Raw genomic sequence first — 13,892 nt, 5'->3', positions numbered from 1 at the left:
TGGAGGCTCCTGCATGATCTTCAAGCCATTAATAATCAGATGCAGATTATGGGCCCCATACAGAGAGGTCTGCCCCTACTTTCTAGTTTGCCCAAAGAGTGGCCTATTATAATCATTGATATTAAGGATTATTTTTTTCTCTATTCCCCTTGCATTGTGTGATAGCGAACACTTTGCCTTTACTCTTCCTTCTGTGAATAATGAAGAGCCTGATAAATGGTATCAGTGGATAGTTTTACCTCAAGGGGTGGCAAACAGACCTACTATGTGTCAACTTTTTGTAGGAGAAGCCCTACAACCTGTCCATGATGCATTCCCAAAATTAAGGAAAAGAACACATAAATTATTTATTCAACATATTCGAGCTCACTCTACCTTGCCAGGCCCTATGGCTGAAAGAAATGCCTTAGTGGATGCTAGCACTCGCATGGAATTTATTTTTCATGCCACCCCACTGGAGCTTGGAAAAGATTTTCATCAATTGTATCATGTTCCTGCTGCCACACTTCAGCAGAAATTTGATATTTCTCGAGCCTCAGCACGAGATGTGGTGTTACAATGCCCACAGTGTGTACAATTTCACCACCCTCCTCATGTTGGTATTAACCCTCACGGATTGATCCCTTTAAAACTGTGGCAAATGGATGTTACTTATGTCTCAGCATTTGGAAGATTAAAATATGTTCATGTTTCAATTGGCACCTGTTCAAGTGTCATTTTTGCCTCCCCCATGTCCTGTGAGAAATCCCGAAAGGTGGTTGGCCATTGCCTAGAAACCTGGGCAGCTTGGGGAAGGCCAGATAGTTTAAAAACTGATAATGGCCCCACATATACACCAAAATCATTCCAAACCTTTTGCAAAATAATGCAGGTTAGTCACTCTACTGGCCTTCCCTACAATCCACAGGGCCAAGGCATTGTGGAAAGAGCACATCGAACCTTAAAAGAACTCTTACAAAAACAAAAAGGGGGAATCGCTAATGGCCGGCCACCCAAAGAACAATTATCTTTAGCTCTCTCTCTCTCTCTCTCTCTCTCTCTCTCTCTCTTTTTTTTTTTTTTTTTTTTTTTTTTTTTTTTTGGTTTTTCGAGACAGGGTTTCTCTGTATAGCACTGGCTGTCCTGGAACTCACTTTGTAGACCAGGCTGGCCTCGAACTCAGAAATCTACCTGCCTCTGCCTCCTGAGTGATGGGATTAAAAGTATGCGCCACCATGCCCGGCTATCTTTAGCCCTCTTTATTTTAATTTATAAATTCTGGACGAACATGGTCGTTCAGCTGCAGATAGGCATGCCATGACCTCGCCTATCCTTAAACAGTATGTCAAATGGAAAGATGTCTTAACTGGAAAATGGTATGGCCCAGATCCCGTTATTTTGAGATCCAGGGGAGCTGTTTGTGTTTTTCCACAGGGTCAAGAACACCCAATTTGGGTACCAGAGAGGCTGATGCAAAAATTGCTCCCCCCGACAGAGATATAGATTGTAATAGTTCCGGAAGGACATGTTTTTTAGCAGAGTGTTGGCAGAGTATACTGCTGTGGTTGTGAAACTTCCCACCTTTGTGCCTATAGTAGATTTTGAAATGTTTCCCACCTATGCCCATTGGTGCTACTCACTGAGTGGTCCAATTTGAACCTCTTTTCCTCAAATCTTTGCTTCTGTTTGAGAATGAGTTCATTCACCAAGAAATTAGGATAGAGATGGTCAATATTGTCCACAACATAATTACACTTGGGACATCTATTATTGTCCTCCAAACTCTGATGAATACACTTGTAGCAAAAGCTGTGGCCACATTTGGTCATGTATGCCTCCTCAGTCATATCAAAGCAGATGGGACTCTCTCTTATTTAATAGACTTAGTTCAAGAACAGGTTGAAGAATTGTATACAGTTGTACAAGCTAATTTCTCTCAGTCTCTTGAGCAGAGTCGCCTCTTATCTGAGTAGGAAATTGGTCGGCTAAAGTAGAGCAGTTGTCCAGAAAGCTGCTCCTCCAGATTGCCAAACTCAACAGCACTCGACTGGACCCTGTCACCTTGGGGGACATCACCTCCTGGATCACCAATGCCTTCTCATTTTTTAAGGAATGGGCAGGGATGTTGGCCTGGGGGACAGTGGTCCTCCTGGGTTGTGTCTTTTGTATCTGGCTATTGTGTCGACTCAAATGAGAGCACGCTCAGTAAAAGGCAGTGGTGTATCAAGCATTGATGGAGATTAAAGATGGCACATCTCCCAATGTTTAGCTGGCCTCTTTAAAAAATTAAGAGTTCGCCGAGGTCTTCTGGCAGTTGTAGTCACACAGATCCATGGTATCTAGTGACGGGCAACTTTCCTTATGCACAGACCAACCTAAGACACGGGGCCTGGAGGCGATAGGGTAACCCTATAACGGGTAAGGCTGTGACATGAAAGGATCGACCTACGATAGGAGCCATGGCCGATGGAGAGACTTGCCCAGACCTAGTCCAGCATCATGTTATTAAACAAAAAAGAGGGAGATTTAGGCAGCTGATGCCTAAACGATGGCGCCGGTTTCTGGTACACGGTTGCCGGACTTTCCTAACCCTTTTCCTGGAGTGTAGCCCATACTAGACATAATTTCTTGGGCTTGTGGGGAATACTCATTAGTTAGTCTAAGATCCATTTTGGTTAAGACATCCCTACCCCATAGGGTCACAGGAATATCCACAATATAAGGAAAACATTTCCCTGACTTACCTTCCTCATTTTTCCAAGTCAATTCCTTAGCACTTATAAGGGGAGCAGTCTCATAAGCTAGACCACGGAGGCTTTGAGATGATGTTTGCAAGGGCCACTTTGATGGCCAATCATGAGTGGAGATAATACTGCGATCTGCACCTGTGTCTAACAACCCCAGAAAGGATCGTCCTTCAACCTGCAAAGTTAACATGGGGCGATCTCCTAATTCCATTGATAAGAAAGTGAACCAAGAACCTGTAGAACCTAGTCCACTCTCTCCTCTGATTTTATTATTTGCTGGGAAATATTTATGCAAACTTGGCAACAGTAATAATTGAGCAATTCTATCTCCTGGGGAGATAGCTGAAATGCCACTGGGGGAGGCCACTAAGATTTTCACAACCCCCGTATAATCTGTATCAATCACTCCAGGGGTAATTTGTAATCCTTTTAAAGCAGAAGTTGAGTGGCCAAGCAATAGTCCTACAGTATCTTTGGGAAGGGGGCCTTTAAAATCTGTATCTATGGCCTGTGGGGTTAATACGAGTCTGGTGGTAGAGTGGAGGTCCAATCCTGCAAAGCCAGTAGTGGCTCTCCGTGGTCTCTCAGATGACAGAGAGATGGCCAAGGTTTCTTCTGGTCTTTCTGAAGAGCCCCATATATTTGAGGGCCCTGGGGACATTGGCCCCGCAGTCCGTTTTTTGGCCTGGTGCCACCATATCCTGCTTGTAATGGTCGGCCTTCTATGTCCTTTGTTGATCTGCACTCATTAGCCCAATATTTTCCTTTTCTACATTTATGGCATATTCCTGGCTGTCTAGGTTTATCTAATGGAGTCCTTTTCTCATTTTCGGGGCATTGTCTTCTAAAATGTCCTCTCTGGCCACATTTATAACAAGTATCATTATTAGATCTACCCAACTGCACTACAGCTGCCACCAGGCCTGCATTGGTTAATGGGCCCCCTAGTTCTCTGTAAACTTTCATTCAAACTTCTAAACCTTTATGTTTATAGGGTGTAATAGCGGCTCTACACTCCTTAGTGCATTGCTCATACACTAGCTGTTTTACCAAGGGGATAGCTGTATCAGGGTCTCCAAAAATTCTAGTGACTGCTTCAATGAGGCGTGCTACAAAATCTGAAAATGGTTCTGTGGGGCCCTGCAAAATTTTCGTAAGATTGCCTGAGATTGCGCCTTTGTTCGCCAATGCCTTCCAGGCTTTGGTAGCTACCTCATTTATTTGGGCATAGACTGCTTCAGGATAATTTGTTTGATCTAAAGCAAAATGTCCTAAACTCAGAAGCATGTCTGCATCCCAATGTCTCTGAGGATCTTGTTCTGTGGCTAAATTTGCTGCTGCCTGACTGTTTGCATATTCACAGGACAAGGACTTCCGGTCTAAATACTGTCCGGATGACAAACAAGCCCAAGTAATATTATTCCAGTCCCCCGGGGTGAGGCAATATCTAGCAAGGACCTCGTCCTGTGCAACTACAAAAGCTTCACTCACCCCATAGGTACGGACTGAATCAGCCAGCTGCTTAATAGTTTTAAAATCTATTGGCTCATGATACCGTCATCCCTGGCCATCTAAGAAGACAGGGAAAGTTAGTCCAACTTCCTTCCAAACCTCTGGGCAAAATGAGGTACCTTGTTTACCAGCTTTTGTGGATTCCCTTTTTCCTGTATACTCAGGGCTAAAAGGTGGAATGGTTGGCACTTTCGATTTTACTCTTTTGCCAGCCGACCCCCCCCCCCCTGTTTTTTTAAAGGATTGTTTTTGTATGACCAATCTGGATCATACCGAGCTGCCTCTTCTTCTAGGTCAGCTTCCTCATCTTTATCAAGCTCTGAGTCATTGGAGTCAGAACTTGCTGAACTTATTGTTAAGTCTTTTAATGAGGGATATATTTTTGCTATTTCCTTTTCTTTCTCATTATTTCCTTTTCCTTTTGAATTTGCCTTTTCTCCCTTTTCCTTTTCTCTCTCTTTTTTGCCCCTTTTCTTTCTTTTGCTTATGTGTTTCCTATCTTCCTCTGACGTACTTTCTTGTTGTTCTGTAAGAATTTTCTGACCTGCCTTAACTTTTGTTTCTATCAAACAAAAGCAGAGGCCAGAAATTACAAAAAACGAAACAACAACAATAAGAGCTACCCACACTGGGTCCATGGGCGAGAAAAGCATATCCCCCCTTTTAATCGTGGATCAATTTGGGAGACTTACCGGTACTGCCATTCCTCAGCTGAAGAGTACTGAATCCACGAGATCCTCAGGTCACCGTGCGGGCCACCAATTTGTCCCGCCCACCTCGTCCGGCAAGGAAGACACAACACAGTTGGATTCTTCTCAACAGCTTTATTGCAGGAATGCCTCGATGCTGCTACGGGAATCCCGGGAACCCAGGGAGGACTCCTTATATACACCCCAGCACAGGGAAAAACTTTGTGTCCTCCTGGGATTGGTCAGTCTGCCAGCACCTTAATTTGCATGCACCTGCTTGGGAGGGGTTGACACCAGATTTGGGCTAGCGCCTGTGTAGTGGTGTTGTTTACGGCGACGGTGTACTGGAAACCCATGCCATCTTTTAGGCGTCAGCTGCCTACAGTGGAGGGACTTCCTTTACTGAATGAGGTAAGAGGGACATTCATGCTTAACAGGATGTGCATGGTTCTCACATACTCTCCAACGGTTTTCTAATGCATACTTTTGTACAACCAGTTCTCATCATTTTCTCTTTCTCATAAGGGCTCAGTACTCCCTCTCTTCTCAAGTTACCTCATTCCTTTTGCTTCATTGAAGAGAATTTCAGAATCCCCTCCTATGACAAAGCCTACTGCAGACCGTCCCCATTTGTCCAAGGTGTTCTAAAATACTCATTTAGTGGAAATACCCTCAAACTTTATGTTTCTTTGAAAGTGGGACTAAGTTATTTCTCTTGTAACAAAAGATGCTCCAGAGCAAGTAAGCCTCATGCCATTCCCTTTGTAGAAGGTAGAATCAGATCCACTCACATGCAGTTCAGTATAGTACAAAAGGGGACTATGATTTCCTCCTTCAACCATAGGACTATAGACATTCAGTTCCTGGCCAAGAGTGTATGTCCCATAGAACAATGATGACAGAAACCTCAGTTTTGGCTCCTATGGCCAAGATGGTCTCAGTTATTCCATTTATAGTCATAGGAGTTTCACATATAGCCTTCATCTATGAGATGCCCAAGAGCATCACGTCATTCCAAGAGCACCTTAAACTTGAATTTAAAGCCATAATACTTTAGTGTCATTCTCTGTGACCAAGATTGCCAGGCAAACACAACTGCAACTTCACAGTGGGACCTCACATCTTTCTGGGTGTAGGACAGTGGGCAGAAAATAAAAATCTAAAACTAACCTGCATGTAATCTTCCTAGAGGTTGTTGTTAGAACTGCTGTTTTCCCATCTCTATTTATGGATATCTACAGACTAATACAACCCTGAGGGAGTCTCAGCATTCATACAACCACTCACCCTGTTGGAAGAGCATGTTGATCTTGTACTCCTTCCAATAGTATATACAATATATGGATAGTGGAAACTGGGAAGAAGAGATGGAATCAAATAATGCACTACCATTCTGTTCTCCCACTACCCAAGGTAAGCTAGATTTTCCTCTTCTGCACAGTGTGGTGACTTCCTTCCTTCCTTCCTTCCTTCCTTCCTTCCTTCCTTCCTTCCTTCCTTCCTTCCTTCTTTCCTCCCTCCCTCCTCCCTTCCTTCCTTTCTTAAATATGTATGTATGTATTATGCATACAATGTTCTATATGAATGTATTCCTGCACACAGAAGAGGGCACCAGAACCCATTACAGATGGTTGTGAGCCACCATGTGCTTGCTGGAAATTGAATTCAGGACCTCTGGAAGAGCAGTCAGTGCTCTTAAACACTGAGCCATCTCTCCTGCCCCAGGCACTTTCTTTTTAAACAAAACATTTCAGGATAACCCCAGAAGTTGCAGTTATGATTACAGGCTACTCAAACTGCACCTATTCTCCTGGCATCTCATACCATTCGTTTTGTATGAAGGGTCATCAACACTTAGGATAGGTGGCTTTCAGGCCTTTCTGCTGTTACAAATAATACCCCAAACCTTCTTGCTATGTCAAAGTTCTGTTATAAGAATGACTGGAGTTTGCTCTTGGGATCTCAGAATTTTCATTTTGCCTAAGAGGACCAAAATCAAAGTATCCTCAGAGTATCCTCCACCTACACATGGGCTTCAAACAAAGCCCTCCAATTGTGAGCTTTAGATCATTTCCCTCTAACCATGACCTCTAGGAAAACATACATGTGACCAAAGGAATTTCACTTAGTTCTGCTCTGTGTTAACAGAGCCTGAAAGTTAGGTCATCTGTCCTTCATACCATCCTACATGCATACACCCATATAACTGATGATAAGCATCAAGAGTGCTTAGAGACTGACAATCATGACTCATTAACAATGCTTGTATTGCTGCCAGGCCTACCATGGTATAACTGAAGATGGGAATCTTCTAAGCTGTGATGTAGTCCCACCTGCCCTGCTCAAGGTAGGCTAGGTCACTCCTTTATCCGTAAAGAGATTTGGGACTTTAAACAGACACTAAGTCTGCTTTAATCTTCTACTCCTAAACATCAATGCTTAGACCACCATTTTCTGTCCATCATATATCAAATGCACTCTCTGTATATGAGGGTCCAATATCTATCTTGTAAGACTGACAGGGCCTGAGATCATCTCTACCTGCCCCAGGCCCCAAACTCCATTTCCAGCTAAAAAGTCCTCAGTAACTACCCTCTCTGACCAAGAATGATTCCAAACCATTCTCTTCCTGCTAAAGGAGGGCACAAACATTCCACTTAACTGTGGCTCACATCGAACACCTCATCTGAAAGAGACATCAAAATGACTCCTTTTCTTCCAGAGGTCCTCAAATTCACACCCTCTGTCCAAGAGGTCTGTAAATGTCATCCAGTCATACCAGGGCTTCAGCACCTCTCCTTCTGCCTATGGAAGCCTCAGACACTCCACATTTACTCATAAATATTTTCTCTTTCTCCTCTGACTAGTGGGCAACAAAGCCTTCTAATAATGCCTACATTTGCCTGATATATTTCCTTTTGCCCAAGGGGAACTCATGCCTACCCTCTCTTGTAAGGTGTCCATAGATCTTGTTCTATTGACTTTGTGTGCCCGCTACATCCCAACTGCCTAGGATTACTTCCAAACTTCTTCCTGCTACGAATATTCTGAGACATTCCTCCACTGGAGAAAGGGGTCTTGGACTTATTTCATCCGACTAAAGGCTTCATAGACCAAAGATAACCATCCAACCTGTTGGAATACTGGAACAATTGTCTGCTCTCCACACAGCACACAAAATATATGGATATTCTAAATACTGAAAAAGCATTGGAGGCTGATCTGGAACTTCCTATGCTCTACAAGGTATTTATATATTCTCCAATGTGAAATGGTCTTTCTTAGTTTATTGAAAATAGCCAGAGATTTTACCCCTCTGACAAGTAGATATAGAATTTCACCTTTGCACAGAGTTTCTCAGAAATCCTGTTTATGATCAGGGTGCTTCACCTCCCTTATTTCCATGAAGTTTGCCACATTACCTCTTTGATGAAGGGTACAACAGTCCTACTTCTGTGCAAAGCTGCCCAAGCTCCTCCTCCATCTTACATAGGAAGATTTAGACATTCACAACAGAAAGTACTCCAGACATGGCCTGTGTGATCAGGGAAATCCCACAGATTCCCCATCTTCCCAGCATATCTCCTACATACTCCTTCTAATTTTCATGGCCTGAGAAGCATTGTTTTGAACTAAGAGATCTCAGAGCACTCTGGACTGAGATCCCAAACAGAAGAGTATCAAGGCAAGGGTAAATCAGATTCCTGTCTTTGTTGTCTTCCATTAGACAGAGATGTCCTGTCCTCGATGCATAGGACTATGTGGATGGACATATATTTGAGGAGGATGCTAACTCTGAGACTACTGCATTGCACCCTCTTAGAATACTTCTAAGACCGCTGCCTTGCCTACTGTGAACATTCGGATGATGCATATTCTTCATTGTGATTTCAAATTTGGAGTTGTTGATGTAGCAAGTGGCTGGAACATTCTATAATTCTCAAGGTATCAATCAACCTTCGACTTCTGCTCAGTAGGGCTGTATATATAAGAGTAAGAAGGCCCAGCCTCTTCCATACAATCCTTGGGAGATCCTCTCTCATTCTTCTACTTCAGAGCATCTTAGATCTATCACCTATGCACAGAGGGTCAGAAACCATTCCTCTTCTACAAACAGGGATATTGGATATGTCTCCAGCTACCCAAGGAAATCTGAGTTTACTCTTTTACAGAATTGGATTTTAGACTACTCCCTCTCCCTAATTATACACCAACTATTTCTCTTCTTAACGATAGAATTTCAGACTTGTTGGTTCCAATAGAGAGCTACAGACCACTAATATCCAAAGGGTTCTCAGATGTTCTAAATATTGTCCTGTGGGAGTAGACTTACTAAGTCTATTTAATTGGGCCTCAGATCCTTCTGTTGGGATCAAAGGGATTCCAATCTACTGTCTCTGAATGACCAGAGAACCTCAGATTTCATCTTACACAAATTGTCTTCAAATAATGCATTTCTGACCAAGGAGGAGCTTGCATTGTCCTCCTCTGATTTAGGGTCCTCAGACATTCCCCACCCTATCTTTAGGACCTATAATATTTCAATCTACCAGAAGGGACATCCAGACCACCCAGACTTAAAGTTCCAGAGCCTAAGCTTACCAAGTACATCCCAGAACAAAAGCTCAATGCCTCAAGGCAGAAACTACAACGATATGTTCCCCACATTTCATACCTAGACCTAGCAGGTAAAAATATTCTTAAGAAGGAAAATTGGTGTGGGACTGTCAACCAGGTTTTCTGATAAATGCTCAGACTGCTGCCTGACCCAGCACAACATTCACTACAGTGGACAGATGCTCTAGTCTCTGATGAGGAACTGCTAGATGCTAAAGCAGTACCTGGAATGTGCTGCACTCCTTGAGGTAGGCTGGAACTTTGATCTTATATCAAGGAGAGAGTATGCAAATTTAAACTCCACCCAACCAAACATGATGCTTTTCCTCTACAAACAGCTTTCAGATCTCCAATTTCTCCCAAAGAGGCCATCACATATTATTTCTTTCCCTTGTCCCTTGTCCTCTCACTTACGAGACTACTAGTCATACTTCTCTGACTATTGTTGGGGACATTCTTCATCTGAATATGAGGCTGTCAATAGTACCCACATACCCTGACTAATGAGATCTTAAAACTCCACCTTGGCCAAGGGTACTTCAGAAAGCCCTTTCTCATTAAGTGTGGGGTGTCTATATTAGCATCTTTGTTCAACATGCCTCTGGTTGTACCTTCTGGCCAAGCAGATCTTCCACTACTCTCAAAAAGACATCAGATTTTCACAATGTGAACAAAGAGGCTTTGGGCATTCTCCTGCTCATCATTATAACATTACTCCCCTCAGGTTTGAAGTCTCCAGAGCAGCAAGTAGATCCGGAAGTAGCACTCATCATTTTCAGGGCATTCATCATCAGTGGAGTGGTCCCAACCTTAGTATACAGACATGGATTGTTGAATCCAAGCCTGACAGGCTGACAGAGCACTAGACACCTGCCCACGTTCTTGGAACCGCGTTCAGATTGCTGAACATCCTCCTGAAGATGCCACAGATGGCATGGTTACTTTAAAAAAATTTTTTATTAGGTATTTTCCTCATTTATATTTCCAATGCTATCCCAAAAGTCCCCCATACCCCCTCCCCTACTCCCCTACCCACCCACTTCCACTTCTTGGCCCTGGCGTTCCCCTGTACTGGGGCATATAAAGTATGCATGACCAATGGGTCTCTCTTTCCACTGATGGCCTGCTAGGCCATCTTTTGATACATATGCAGCTAGAGACACGAGCTCCAGCGGGGTACTGGTTAGTTCATATTGTTTTTCCACCTGTAGGGTTGCAGATCCCATTACCTCCTTGGATACTTTCTCTAGCTCCTCCATTAGGGGCCCAGTGATCCATCCAATAGCTAACTGTGAGCATCCACTTCTGTGTTTGCTAGGCCCCGGCATAATTTCACAAGAGACAGCTATATCAGGGTTCTTTCAGCAAAATCTTGCTAGTGTATGCAATGGTGTCTGCATTTGGTGGCTGATTATGGGATGGATCCCCGGATATGGTAGTCTCTAGATAGTCCATCCTTTTGTTTCAGCTCCAAACTTTGTCTCTGTAACTCCTTCCATGGGTGTTTTGTTCCCTATTCTAAGAAGGGGCAAAGTGTCCACACTTTGGTCTTTGTTCTTCTTGAGTTTCATGTGCTTTGTATCTTGTATCTTGGGTATTCTAAGTTTCTGGGCTAATATCCACTTATCAGTGAGTACATATCATGTGAGTTTTTTTGTGATTGGGTTACCTCACTCAGGATGATGCCCTCCAGGTCCATCCATTTGCCTAGGAATTTCATAAATTCATTCTTTATAATAGCTGAGTAGTACTCCATTGTGAAAATGTACCACATTTTCTGTATCCATTCCTCTGTTGAGGGGCATCTGGGTTCTTGCCAGCTTCTGACTATTATAAATAAGGCTGCTATGAACATAGTGGAGCATATGTCCTTCTTACCGATTGGGACATCTTCTGGATATATGCCCGGGAGAGGTATTGCGGGATCCTCCATTAGTACTAGGTAAAATTTTCTGAGTAGCTGCCAGACTGATTTCCAGAGTGGTTGTACAACCTTGCAATCCCACCAGCAATGGAGGAGTGTTACTCTTTCTCCACATCCTAGCCAGCATCTGTTGTCACCTGAATTTTTGAACTTAGCCATTCTGACTGGTGTGAGATGGAATCTCAGGGCTGTTTTGATTTGCATTTTCCTGATGATTAAGGATGCTGAATATTTTTTCAGGTGCTTCTCTGCCATTCGGTATTCCTCAGGTGAGAATTCTTTGTTTAGCTCTGAGCCCCATGTTTTAATAGGGTTATCTGATTTTCTGGAGTCCACCTTCTTCAGTTCTTTATATATATTAGGTATTAGTCCCCTATCTGATTTAGGATAGGTAAAGATCCTTTCCCAGTCTGTTGGTGGCCTTTTTGTCTCATTGATGGTGTCCTTTGCCTTACAGAAGGTTTGTAATTTTATGAGGTCCCATTTGTCAATTCTCGATCTTACAGTACAAGTCATTGCTGTTCTATTCAGGAATCTTTCCCCTGTGCCCATATCTTCGAGGTTTTTTTCCCACTTTCTCTTCGATAAGTTTCACTCTCTCTGGTTTTATGTGGAGTTCCTTGATCCACTTAGATTTGACCTTAGTATAAGGAGATAGGAATGGATAAATTCACATTCTTCTACATGTTAACTGCCAGTTGTGCCATCACCATTTGTTGAAAATGCTATCTTTTTTTCACTGGATGATTTTAGATCTTTTGTCAAAGACCAAGTGACCATAGGTGTGTGGGTTCATCTCTGGGTCTTCAATTGTATTCCACTGGTCTACTTATCTGTCGCTATCCCAGTATCATGCAGTTTTTTTTTTTATCACAATTGCTCTGTAGTACAACTTTAGGTCAGGCATGGTATTTCCACCGGAGGTTCTTTTATCCTTGAGAAGAGTTTTTGCTATCCTAGGTTTTTTGTTATTCCAGATGAATTTGCAGATTGCTCTTTCTAATTCGTTGAAGAATTGAGTTGGAATGTTGATGGGGATTGCATTGAATCTGTAGGTTGTTCTTGGCAAGATAGCCATTTTTACTATATTGATCCTGCCAATCAATGAGCATGGGAGATCTTTCCATCTTCTGAGATCTTCTTTAATTTCTTTCTTCAGAGACTTGAAGTTCTTATCATACAGATCTTTCACTTCCTTAGAGTCATGCCAAGGTATTTTATATTATTTGTGACTATTGAGAAGGGTGTTGTATCCCTAATTTCTTTCTCAGCCTGTTTATCCTTTGTGTACAGAAAGGCCATTGACTTGCTTGAGTTAATTTTATATCCAGCCACTGCACTGAAGCTGTTTATCAGGTTTAGGAGTCCTCTGGTGGAATTTTTAGGGTCACTTATATATACTATCATATCATCTGCAAAAAGTGATATTTTGACTTCTTCATTTCCAATTTGTATCCCCTTGATCTCCTTTTGTTGTCTAATTGTTCTGGCTAGGACTTTAAGCACAATGTTGAATAGGAAGGGAGAAAGTGGGCAGCCTTGTCTAGTCCCTGATTTTAGTGGGATTGCTTCCAGCTTCTCACCATTTACTTTGATGTTGGCTACTGGTTTGCTGTAGATTGCTTTTATCATGGTTAGGCATGGGCATTGAATTCCTGATCTTTCCAAGACTTTTATCATGAATGGGTGATGGATTTTGTCAAATGCTTTCTCCGCATATGAGCAGATGATCATGTGGTTTTTGTCTTTGAGTTTGTTTATATAATGGATTATGTTGAAGGGTTTCTGTATATTAAACCATCCTTGCATCCCTGGAGTAAAACCTACTTCATCAGGATGGATGATTGTTTTGATGTGTTCTTGGATTCGGTTAGCGAGAATTTTATTGAGTATTTTTGCATCGATATTCATAAGGGAAATTGGTCTGAATTTCTCTATCTTTGTTAGATCTTTCTTTGTTTTAAGTATCAGAGTAATTGTGGCTTCATAGAATGAGTTGCGTAGAGTACCTTCTGTTTCTTTTTTGTGGAATAGTTTGTGAAGAACTGGAATTAGATCTTCTTTGAAGTTCTGATAGAACTCTGCACTAAACCCATCTGGTCCTGGGCTTTTTTTGGTTGCCAGACTATTAATGGCTGCTTCTATTTCTTTAGGAGATATGGGACTGTTTAGATCATTAACTTGATCCTGATTTAACTTTGGTACCTGGTATCTGTCTAGAAATTTGTCCATTTCATCCAGGTTTTCCAGTTTTGTTGAGTATAGCCTTTTGTAGAAGGATTTGATGGTGTTTTGGATTTCTTCAGGATCTGTTGTTATGTCTCCCTTTTCATTTCTGATTTTGTTAATTAGGATGCTGTCCCTGTGCCCTCTAGTGAATCTGGCTAAGGGTTTATCTATCTTGTTGATTTTCTCAAAGAACCA

General features: G+C 42.4%; 2 pseudogenes; both read right to left on the bottom strand.

Moving 5' to 3' along the window:
- Positions 1,572-1,843, bottom strand: Gm15065 (predicted gene 15065; annotated as a pseudogene).
- Positions 1,916-13,892, bottom strand: part of LOC115489104 — a 122,664-nt pseudogene continuing 110,687 nt past the window's right edge.

This window comes from Mus musculus, chromosome X (genome assembly GCF_000001635.26).
Source record: "Mus musculus strain C57BL/6J chromosome X, GRCm38.p6 C57BL/6J".
Classification (NCBI taxonomy): domain Eukaryota; kingdom Metazoa; phylum Chordata; class Mammalia; order Rodentia; family Muridae; genus Mus; species Mus musculus.
The sequence above is the reverse complement of the archived record's forward strand: the minus strand, read 5'-3'. Positions and strand labels throughout refer to the sequence as shown.